Below are 9,379 nucleotides of genomic sequence, written 5' to 3' on the forward strand. Positions count from 1 at the left end.
AACGGTCGAGAAAAAGCGGGAAGCTGGACGGGTGGGAGGAGCAGTTCGCAAAAAGGGGTGCAACACGAGGACTTCCCAGGGGGTCACCCATCCTAGTACTACTCTTGCCCAGGCACGCTTAACTTCGGAGTTCTGATGGGATCCGGTGCATTAGTGCTGGTATGATCGCACCCGCTGAGATATGCGCGCTTTAACCTTTTATGCTCTAGCAGCGGAGCGACAGGTGGGACGTCGAATCTTCCGGGGGGCATAACTTTGCGCACTGGTAGAGCCACGCCGCGAGCAGCCTATGCACGCGAAGCTCGCCGCGAGCTCCACGACGTGGACAACTGGGCTTACCCCGTTGTGCCACATTTCGTGGCCCAAATTTCGCCGTTTTCGGTGGATTCCGGCGCGTTTTCGATCGTTGGCCGCATTCGTGATGAGTCGGCCGTGGGGTCTCAGGGGGAGATATACAGGGGTTGGGGTGTGCGGAACGGTCGAGAAAAAGTAGGAAGCTGGACGGGTCGGAGGAGCAGTTCGCAAAAAGGGGTGCAACACGAGGACTTCCCAGGGGGTCACCCATCCTAGTACTACTCTCGCCCAAGCACGCTTAACTTCGGAGTTCTGATGGGATCCGGTGCATTAGTGCTGGTATGATCGCACACGATGAGATATGCGCGCTTTAACCTTTTATGCTCTAGCAGCGGAGCGACAGGTGGGACGTCGAATCTTCCGGGGGGCGTAACTTTGCGCACTGGTGGAGCGACGCCGCGAGCAGCCTATGCACGCGAAGCTCGCCGCGAGCTCCACGACGTGGACAATTGGGCTTGCCCCGTTGGGCCACATTTCGTGGCCCAAATTTCGCCGTTTTCGGTGGATTCCGGCGCGTTTTCGATCGTTGGCCGCATTCGTGATGAGTCGGCCGTGGGGTCTCATGGGGAGATATACAGGGGTTGGGGTGCGCGGAACGGTCGAGAAAAAGCGGGAAGCTGGACGGGTGGGAGGAGCAGTTCGCAAAAAGGGGTGCAACACGAGGACTTCCCAGGGGGTCACCCATCCTAGTACTACTCTCGCCCAAACACGCTTAACTTCGGAGTTCTGATGGGATCCGGTGCATTAGTGCTGGTATGATCGCACACGCTGAGATATGCGCGCTTTAACCTTTTATGCTCTAGCAGCGGAGCGACAAGTGGGACGTCGAATCTTCCGGGGGGCGTAACTTTGCGCACTGGTGGAGCTACGCCGCGAGCAGCCTATGCACGCGAAGCTCGCCGCGAGCTCCACGACGTGGACAACTGGGCTTGCCCCGTTGGGCCACATTTCGTGGCCCAAATTTCGCCGTTTTCGGTGGATTCCGGCGCGTTTTCGATCGTTGGCCGCATTCGTGATGAGTCGGCCGTGGGGTCTCAGGGGGAGATATACAGGGGTTGGGGTGTGCGGAACGGTCGAGAAAAAGCAGGAAGCTGGACGGGTCGGAGGAGCATTTCGCAAAAAGGGGTGCAACACGAGGACTTCCCAGGGGGTCACCCATCCTAGTACTACTCTTGCCCAGGCACGCTTAACTTCGGAGTTCTGATGGGATCCGGTGCATTAGTGCTGGTATGATCGCACCCGCTGAGATATGCGCGCTTTAACCTTTTATGCTCTAGCAGCGGAGCGACAGGTGGGACGTCGAATCTTCCGGGGGGCGTAACTTTGCGCACTGGTGGAGCCACGCCGCGAGCAGCCTATGCACGCGAAGCTCGCCGCGAGCTCCACGACGTGGACAACTGGGCTTACCCCGTTGTGCCACATTTCGTGGCCCAAATTTCGCCGTTTTCGGTGGATTCCGGCGCGTTTTCGATCGTTGGCCGCATTCGTGATGAGTCGGCCGTGGGGTCTCAGGGGGAGATATACAGGGGTTGGGGTGTGCGGAACGGTCGAGAAAAAGTAGGAAGCTGGACGGGTCGGAGGAGCAGTTCGCAAAAAGGGGTGCAACACGAGGACTTCCCAGGGGGTCACCCATCCTAGTACTACTCTCGCCCAAGCACGCTTAACTTCGGAGTTCTGATGGGATCCGGTGCATTAGTGCTGGTATGATCGCACACGATGAGATATGCGCGCTTTAACCTTTTATGCTCTAGCAGCGGAGCGACAGGTGGGACGTCGAATCTTCCGGGGGGCGTAACTTTGCGCACTGGTGGAGCGACGCCGCGAGCAGCCTATGCACGCGAAGCTCGCCGCGAGCTCCACGACGTGGACAATTGGGCTTGCCCCGTTGGGCCACATTTCGTGGCCCAAATTTCGCCGTTTTCGGTGGATTCCGGCGCGTTTTCGATCGTTGGCCGCATTCGTGATGAGTCGGCCGTGGGGTCTCATGGGGAGATATACAGGGGTTGGGGTGCGCGGAACGGTCGAGAAAAAGCGGGAAGCTGGACGGGTGGGAGGAGCAGTTCGCAAAAAGGGGTGCAACACGAGGACTTCCCAGGGGGTCACCCATCCTAGTACTACTCTCGCCCAAACACGCTTAACTTCGGAGTTCTGATGGGATCCGGTGCATTAGTGCTGGTATGATCGCACACGCTGAGATATGCGCGCTTTAACCTTTTATGCTCTAGCAGCGGAGCGACAAGTGGGACGTCGAATCTTCCGGGGGGCGTAACTTTGCGCACTGGTGGAGCTACGCCGCGAGCAGCCTATGCACGCGAAGCTCGCCGCGAGCTCCACGACGTGGACAACTGGGCTTGCCCCGTTGGGCCACATTTCGTGGCCCAAATTTCGCCGTTTTCGGTGGATTCCGGCGCGTTTTCGATCGTTGGCCGCATTCGTGATGAGTCGGCCGTGGGGTCTCAGGGGGAGATATACAGGGGTTGGGGTGTGCGGAACGGTCGAGAAAAAGCAGGAAGCTGGACGGGTCGGAGGAGCATTTCGCAAAAAGGGGTGCAACACGAGGACTTCCCAGGGGGTCACCCATCCTAGTACTACTCTTGCCCAGGCACGCTTAACTTCGGAGTTCTGATGGGATCCGGTGCATTAGTGCTGGTATGATCGCACCCGCTGAGATATGCGCGCTTTAACCTTTTATGCTCTAGCAGCGGAGCGACAGGTGGGACGTCGAATCTTCCGGGGGGCGTAACTTTGCGCACTGGTGGAGCCACGCCGCGAGCAGCCTATGCACGCGAAGCTCGCCGCGAGCTCCACGACGTGGACAACTGGGCTTACCCCGTTGTGCCACATTTCGTGGCCCAAATTTCGCCGTTTTCGGTGGATTCCGGCGCGTTTTCGATCGTTGGCCGCATTCGTGATGAGTCGGCCGTGGGGTCTCAGGGGGAGATATACAGGGGTTGGGGTGTGCGGAACGGTCGAGAAAAAGTAGGAAGCTGGACGGGTCGGAGGAGCAGTTCGCAAAAAGGGGTGCAACACGAGGACTTCCCAGGGGGTCACCCATCCTAGTACTACTCTCGCCCAAGCACGCTTAACTTCGGAGTTCTGATGGGATCCGGTGCATTAGTGCTGGTATGATCGCACACGATGAGATATGCGCGCTTTAACCTTTTATGCTCTAGCAGCGGAGCGACAGGTGGGACGTCGAATCTTCCGGGGGGCGTAACTTTGCGCACTGGTGGAGCGACGCCGCGAGCAGCCTATGCACGCGAAGCTCGCCGCGAGCTCCACGACGTGGACAATTGGGCTTGCCCCGTTGGGCCACATTTCGTGGCCCAAATTTCGCCGTTTTCGGTGGATTCCGGCGCGTTTTCGATCGTTGGCCGCATTCGTGATGAGTCGGCCGTGGGGTCTCATGGGGAGATATACAGGGGTTGGGGTGCGCGGAACGGTCGAGAAAAAGCGGGAAGCTGGACGGGTGGGAGGAGCAGTTCGCAAAAAGGGGTGCAACACGAGGACTTCCCAGGGGGTCACCCATCCTAGTACTACTCTCGCCCAAGCACGCTTAACTTCGGAGTTCTGATGGGATCCGGTGCATTAGTGCTGGTATGATCGCACACGCTGAGATATGCGCGCTTTAACCTTTTATGCTCTAGCAGCGGAGCGACAGGTGGGACGTCGAATCTTCCGGGGGGCGTAACTTTGCGCACTGGTGGAGCTACGCCGCGAGCAGCCTATGCACGCGAAGCTCGCCGCGAGCTCCACGACGTGGACAATTGGGCTTGCCCCGTTGGGCCACATTTCGTGGCCCAAATTTCGCCGTTTTCGGTGGATTCCGGCGCGTTTTCGATCGTTGGCCGCATTCGTGATGAGTCGGCCGTGGGGTCTCATGGGGAGATATACAGGGGTTGGGGTGCGCGGAACGGTCGAGAAAAAGCGGGAAGCTGGACGGGTGGGAGGAGCAGTTCGCAAAAAGGGGTGCAACACGAGGACTTCCCAGGGGGTCACCCATCCTAGTACTACTCTCGCCCAAACACGCTTAACTTCGGAGTTCTGATGGGATCCGGTGCATTAGTGCTGGTATGATCGCACCCGCTGAGATATGCGCGCTTTAACCTTTTATGCTCTAGCAGCGGAGCGACAGGTGGGACGTCGAATCTTCCGGGGGGCGTAACTTTGCGCACTGGTGGAGCTACGCCGCGAGCAGCCTATGCACGCGAAGCTCGCCGCGAGCTCCACGACGTGGACAACTGGGCTTGCCCCGTTGGGCCACATTTCGTGGCCCAAATTTCGCCATTTTCGGTGGATTCCGGCGCGTTTTCGATCGTTGGCCGCATTCGTGATGAGTCGGCCGTGGGGTCTCAGGGGGAGATATACAGGGGTTGGGGTGTGCGGAACGGTCGAGAAAAAGCAGGAAGCTGGACGGGTCGGAGGAGCATTTCGCAAAAAGGGGTGCAACACGAGGACTTCCCAAGGGGTCACCCATCCTAGTACTACTCTTGCCCAGGCACGCTTAACTTCGGAGTTCTGATGGGATCCGGTGCATTAGTGCTGGTATGATCGCACCCGCTGAGATATGCGCGCTTTAACCTTTTATGCTCTAGCAGCGGAGCGACAGGTGGGACGTCGAATCTTCCGGGGGGCATAACTTTGCGCACTGGTGGAGCCACGCCGCGAGCAGCCTATGCACGCGAAGCTCGCCGCGAGCTCCACGACGTGGACAACTGGGCTTACCCCGTTGTGCCACATTTCGTGGCCCAAATTTCGCCGTTTTCGGTGGATTCCGGCGCGTTTTCGATCGTTGGCCGCATTCGTGATGAGTCGGCCGTGGGGTCTCAGGGGGAGATATACAGGGGTTGGGGTGTGCGGAACGGTCGAGAAAAAGTAGGAAGCTGGACGGGTCGGAGGAGCAGTTCGCAAAAAGGGGTGCAACACGAGGACTTCCCAGGGGGTCACCCATCCTAGTACTACTCTCGCCCAAGCACGCTTAACTTCGGAGTTCTGATGGGATCCGGTGCATTAGTGCTGGTATGATCGCACACGATGAGATATGCGCGCTTTAACCTTTTATGCTCTAGCAGCGGAGCGACAGGTGGGACGTCGAATCTTCCGGGGGGCGTAACTTTGCGCACTGGTGGAGCGACGCCGCGAGCAGCCTATGCACGCGAAGCTCGCCGCGAGCTCCACGACGTGGACAATTGGGCTTGCCCCGTTGGGCCACATTTCGTGGCCCAAATTTCGCCGTTTTCGGTGGATTCCGGCGCGTTTTCGATCGTTGGCCGCATTCGTGATGAGTCGGCCGTGGGGTCTCATGGGGAGATATACAGGGGTTGGGGTGCGCGGAACGGTCGAGAAAAAGCGGGAAGCTGGACGGGTGGGAGGAGCAGTTCGCAAAAAGGGGTGCAACACGAGGACTTCCCAGGGGGTCACCCATCCTAGTACTACTCTCGCCCAAACACGCTTAACTTCGGAGTTCTGATGGGATCCGGTGCATTAGTGCTGGTATGATCGCACACGCTGAGATATGCGCGCTTTAACCTTTTATGCTCTAGCAGCGGAGCGACAAGTGGGACGTCGAATCTTCCGGGGGGCGTAACTTTGCGCACTGGTGGAGCTACGCCGCGAGCAGCCTATGCACGCGAAGCTCGCCGCGAGCTCCACGACGTGGACAACTGGGCTTGCCCCGTTGGGCCACATTTCGTGGCCCAAATTTCGCCGTTTTCGGTGGATTCCGGCGCGTTTTCGATCGTTGGCCGCATTCGTGATGAGTCGGCCGTGGGGTCTCAGGGGGAGATATACAGGGTTTGGGGTGTGCGGAACGGTCGAGAAAAAGCAGGAAGCTGGACGGGTCGGAGGAGCATTTCGCAAAAAGGGGTGCAACACGAGGACTTCCCAGGGGGTCACCCATCCTAGTACTACTCTTGCCCAGGCACGCTTAACTTCGGAGTTCTGATGGGATCCGGTGCATTAGTGCTGGTATGATCGCACCCGCTGAGATATGCGCGCTTTAACCTTTTATGCTCTAGCAGCGGAGCGACAGGTGGGACGTCGAATCTTCCGGGGGGCGTAACTTTGCGCACTGGTGGAGCCACGCCGCGAGCAGCCTATGCACGCGAAGCTCGCCGCGAGCTCCACGACGTGGACAACTGGGCTTACCCCGTTGTGCCACATTTCGTGGCCCAAATTTCGCCGTTTTCGGTGGATTCCGGCGCGTTTTCGATCGTTGGCCGCATTCGTGATGAGTCGGCCGTGGGGTCTCAGGGGGAGATATACAGGGGTTGGGGTGTGCGGAACGGTCGAGAAAAAGTAGGAAGCTGGACGGGTCGGAGGAGCATTTCGCAAAAAGGGGTGCAACACGAGGACTTCCCAGGGGGTCACCCATCCTAGTACTACTCTCGCCCAAGCACGCTTAACTTCGGAGTTCTGATGGGATCCGGTGCATTAGTGCTGGTATGATCGCACCCGCTGAGATATGCGCGCTTTAACCTTTTATGCTCTAGCAGCGGAGCGACAGGTGGGACGTCGAATCTTCCGGGGGGCGTAACTTTGCGCACTGGTGGAGCCACGCCGCGAGCAGCCTATGCACGCGAAGCTCGCCGCGAGCTCCACGACGTGGACAACTGGGCTTACCCCGTTGTGCCACATTTCGTGGCCCAAATTTCGCCGTTTTCGGTGGATTCCGGCGCGTTTTCGATCGTTGGCCGCATTCGTGATGAGTCGGCCGTGGGGTCTCAGGGGGAGATATACAGGGGTTGGGGTGTGCGGAACGGTCGAGAAAAAGTAGGAAGCTGGACGGGTCGGAGGAGCATTTCGCAAAAAGGGGTGCAACACGAGGACTTCCCAGGGGGTCACCCATCCTAGTACTACTCTCGCCCAAGCACGCTTAACTTCGGAGTTCTGATGGGATCCGGTGCATTAGTGCTGGTATGATCGCACCCGCTGAGATATGCGCGCTTTAACCTTTTATGCTCTAGCAGCGGAGCGACAGGTGGGACGTCGAATCTTCCGGGGGGCGTAACTTTGCGCACTGGTGGAGCCACGCCGCGAGCAGCCTATGCACGCGAAGCTCGCCGCGAGCTCCACGACGTGGACAACTGGGCTTACCCCGTTGTGCCACATTTCGTGGCCCAAATTTCGCCGTTTTCGGTGGATTCCGGCGCGTTTTCGATCGTTGGCCGCATTCGTGATGAGTCGGCCGTGGGGTCTCAGGGGGAGATATACAGGGGTTGGGGTGTGCGGAACGGTCGAGAAAAAGTAGGAAGCTGGACGGGTCGGAGGAGCATTTCGCAAAAAGGGGTGCAACACGAGGACTTCCCAGGGGGTCACCCATCCTAGTACTACTCTCGCCCAAGCACGCTTAACTTCGGAGTTCTGATGGGATCCGGTGCATTAGTGCTGGTATGATCGCACACGCTGAGATATGCGCGCTTTAACCTTTTATGCTCTAGCAGCGGAGCGACAGGTGGGACGTCGAATCTTCCGGGGGGCGTAACTTTGCGCACTGGTGGAGCTACGCCGCGAGCAGCCTATGCACGCGAAGCTCGCCGCGAGCTCCACGACGTGGACAATTGGGCTTGCCCCGTTGGGCCACATTTCGTGGCCCAAATTTCGCCGTTTTCGGTGGATTCCGACGCGTTTTCGATCGTTGGCCGCATTCGTGATGAGTCGGCCGTGGGGTCTCATGGGGAGATATACACGGGTTGGGGTGCGCGGAACGGTCGAGAAAAAGCGGGAAGCTGGACGGGTGGGAGGAGCAGTTCGCAAAAAGGGGTGCAACACGAGGACTTCCCAGGGGGTCACCCATCCTAGTACTACTCTTGCCCAGGCACGCTTAACTTCGGAGTTCTGATGGGATCCGGTGCATTAGTGCTGGTATGATCGCACCCGCTGAGATATGCGCGCTTTAACCTTTTATGCTCTAGCAGCGGAGCGACAGGTGGGACGTCGAATCTTCCGGGGGGCGTAACTTTGCGCACTGGTGGAGCCACGCCGCGAGCAGCCTATGCACGCGAAGCTCGCCGCGAGCTCCACGACGTGGACAACTGGGCTTACCCCGTTGTGCCACATTTCGTGGCCCAAATTTCGCCGTTTTCGGTGGATTCCGGCGCGTTTTCGATCGTTGGCCGCATTCGTGATGAGTCGGCCGTGGGGTCTCAGGGGGAGATATACAGGGGTTGGGGTGTGCGGAACGGTCGAGAAAAAGTAGGAAGCTGGACGGGTCGGAGGAGCATTTCGCAAAAAGGGGTGCAACACGAGGACTTCCCAGGGGGTCACCCATCCTAGTACTACTCTCGCCCAAGCACGCTTAACTTCGGAGTTCTGATGGGATCCGGTGCATTAGTGCTGGTATGATCGCACCCGCTGAGATATGCGCGCTTTAACCTTTTATGCTCTAGCAGCGGAGCGACAGGTGGGACGTCGAATCTTCCGGGGGGCGTAACTTTGCGCACTGGTGGAGCCACGCCGCGAGCAGCCTATGCACGCGAAGCTCGCCGCGAGCTCCACGACGTGGACAACTGGGCTTACCCCGTTGTGCCACATTTCGTGGCCCAAATTTCGCCGTTTTCGGTGGATTCCGGCGCGTTTTCGATCGTTGGCCGCATTCGTGATGAGTCGGCCGTGGGGTCTCAGGGGGAGATATACAGGGGTTGGGGTGTGCGGAACGGTCGAGAAAAAGTAGGAAGCTGGACGGGTCGGAGGAGCATTTCGCAAAAAGGGGTGCAACACGAGGACTTCCCAGGGGGTCACCCATCCTAGTACTACTCTCGCCCAAGCACGCTTAACTTCGGAGTTCTGATGGGATCCGGTGCATTAGTGCTGGTATGATCGCACCCGCTGAGATATGCGCGCTTTAACCTTTTATGCTCTAGCAGCGGAGCGACAGGTGGGACGTCGAATCTTCCGGGGGGCGTAACTTTGCGCACTGGTGGAGCCACGCCGCGAGCAGCCTATGCACGCGAAGCTCGCCGCGAGCTCCACGACGTGGACAACTGGGCTTACCCCGTTGTGCCACATTTCGTGGCCCAAATTTCGC

The 9,379-nt window shown here is 58.7% G+C and overlaps 20 non-coding genes across 20 annotated transcripts; all 20 read right to left on the reverse strand.

The window, feature by feature from the left end:
• Positions 1-54: 54 nt before the first annotated feature.
• On the reverse strand, positions 55-173 carry LOC148785657 (5S ribosomal RNA). The gene has a single exon (XR_016061992.1). It is a non-coding gene; the product is annotated as a 5S ribosomal RNA (ribosomal RNA).
• A 355-nt stretch (positions 174-528) lies between these two features.
• LOC148785658 (5S ribosomal RNA) lies at positions 529-647 on the reverse strand. Its single transcript, XR_016068464.1, has one exon. It is a non-coding gene; the product is annotated as a 5S ribosomal RNA (ribosomal RNA).
• A 355-nt stretch (positions 648-1,002) lies between these two features.
• On the reverse strand, positions 1,003-1,121 carry LOC148785659 (5S ribosomal RNA). Its single transcript, XR_016062085.1, has one exon. It is a non-coding gene; the product is annotated as a 5S ribosomal RNA (ribosomal RNA).
• Positions 1,122-1,476: 355 nt separating this feature from the next.
• Positions 1,477-1,595, reverse strand: LOC148785660 (5S ribosomal RNA). The gene has a single exon (XR_016061993.1). It is a non-coding gene; the product is annotated as a 5S ribosomal RNA (ribosomal RNA).
• A 355-nt stretch (positions 1,596-1,950) lies between these two features.
• On the reverse strand, positions 1,951-2,069 carry LOC148785661 (5S ribosomal RNA). The gene has a single exon (XR_016068465.1). It is a non-coding gene; the product is annotated as a 5S ribosomal RNA (ribosomal RNA).
• Positions 2,070-2,424: 355 nt separating this feature from the next.
• Positions 2,425-2,543, reverse strand: LOC148785662 (5S ribosomal RNA). Its single transcript, XR_016062086.1, has one exon. It is a non-coding gene; the product is annotated as a 5S ribosomal RNA (ribosomal RNA).
• A 355-nt stretch (positions 2,544-2,898) lies between these two features.
• LOC148785663 (5S ribosomal RNA) lies at positions 2,899-3,017 on the reverse strand. The gene has a single exon (XR_016061994.1). It is a non-coding gene; the product is annotated as a 5S ribosomal RNA (ribosomal RNA).
• A 355-nt stretch (positions 3,018-3,372) lies between these two features.
• On the reverse strand, positions 3,373-3,491 carry LOC148785664 (5S ribosomal RNA). Its single transcript, XR_016068466.1, has one exon. It is a non-coding gene; the product is annotated as a 5S ribosomal RNA (ribosomal RNA).
• Positions 3,492-3,846: 355 nt separating this feature from the next.
• On the reverse strand, positions 3,847-3,965 carry LOC148785665 (5S ribosomal RNA). The gene has a single exon (XR_016068467.1). It is a non-coding gene; the product is annotated as a 5S ribosomal RNA (ribosomal RNA).
• Positions 3,966-4,320: 355 nt separating this feature from the next.
• Positions 4,321-4,439, reverse strand: LOC148785666 (5S ribosomal RNA). Its single transcript, XR_016068352.1, has one exon. It is a non-coding gene; the product is annotated as a 5S ribosomal RNA (ribosomal RNA).
• A 355-nt stretch (positions 4,440-4,794) lies between these two features.
• LOC148785667 (5S ribosomal RNA) lies at positions 4,795-4,913 on the reverse strand. Its single transcript, XR_016062034.1, has one exon. It is a non-coding gene; the product is annotated as a 5S ribosomal RNA (ribosomal RNA).
• Positions 4,914-5,268: 355 nt separating this feature from the next.
• On the reverse strand, positions 5,269-5,387 carry LOC148785668 (5S ribosomal RNA). Its single transcript, XR_016068468.1, has one exon. It is a non-coding gene; the product is annotated as a 5S ribosomal RNA (ribosomal RNA).
• A 355-nt stretch (positions 5,388-5,742) lies between these two features.
• Positions 5,743-5,861, reverse strand: LOC148785669 (5S ribosomal RNA). The gene has a single exon (XR_016062087.1). It is a non-coding gene; the product is annotated as a 5S ribosomal RNA (ribosomal RNA).
• A 355-nt stretch (positions 5,862-6,216) lies between these two features.
• On the reverse strand, positions 6,217-6,335 carry LOC148785670 (5S ribosomal RNA). Its single transcript, XR_016061995.1, has one exon. It is a non-coding gene; the product is annotated as a 5S ribosomal RNA (ribosomal RNA).
• A 355-nt stretch (positions 6,336-6,690) lies between these two features.
• LOC148785671 (5S ribosomal RNA) lies at positions 6,691-6,809 on the reverse strand. Its single transcript, XR_016062322.1, has one exon. It is a non-coding gene; the product is annotated as a 5S ribosomal RNA (ribosomal RNA).
• Positions 6,810-7,164: 355 nt separating this feature from the next.
• Positions 7,165-7,283, reverse strand: LOC148785672 (5S ribosomal RNA). Its single transcript, XR_016062323.1, has one exon. It is a non-coding gene; the product is annotated as a 5S ribosomal RNA (ribosomal RNA).
• Positions 7,284-7,638: 355 nt separating this feature from the next.
• Positions 7,639-7,757, reverse strand: LOC148785673 (5S ribosomal RNA). Its single transcript, XR_016068469.1, has one exon. It is a non-coding gene; the product is annotated as a 5S ribosomal RNA (ribosomal RNA).
• Positions 7,758-8,112: 355 nt separating this feature from the next.
• Positions 8,113-8,231, reverse strand: LOC148785674 (5S ribosomal RNA). The gene has a single exon (XR_016061996.1). It is a non-coding gene; the product is annotated as a 5S ribosomal RNA (ribosomal RNA).
• Positions 8,232-8,586: 355 nt separating this feature from the next.
• On the reverse strand, positions 8,587-8,705 carry LOC148785675 (5S ribosomal RNA). The gene has a single exon (XR_016062324.1). It is a non-coding gene; the product is annotated as a 5S ribosomal RNA (ribosomal RNA).
• A 355-nt stretch (positions 8,706-9,060) lies between these two features.
• LOC148785676 (5S ribosomal RNA) lies at positions 9,061-9,179 on the reverse strand. The gene has a single exon (XR_016062325.1). It is a non-coding gene; the product is annotated as a 5S ribosomal RNA (ribosomal RNA).
• Positions 9,180-9,379: the final 200 nt, after the last annotated feature.

This window comes from Sesamum indicum, linkage group LG10 (genome assembly GCF_026168435.1).
Source record: "Sesamum indicum cultivar Baizhima isolate 11 linkage group LG10, ASM2616843v1, whole genome shotgun sequence".
NCBI lineage: Eukaryota > Viridiplantae > Streptophyta > Magnoliopsida > Lamiales > Pedaliaceae > Sesamum > Sesamum indicum.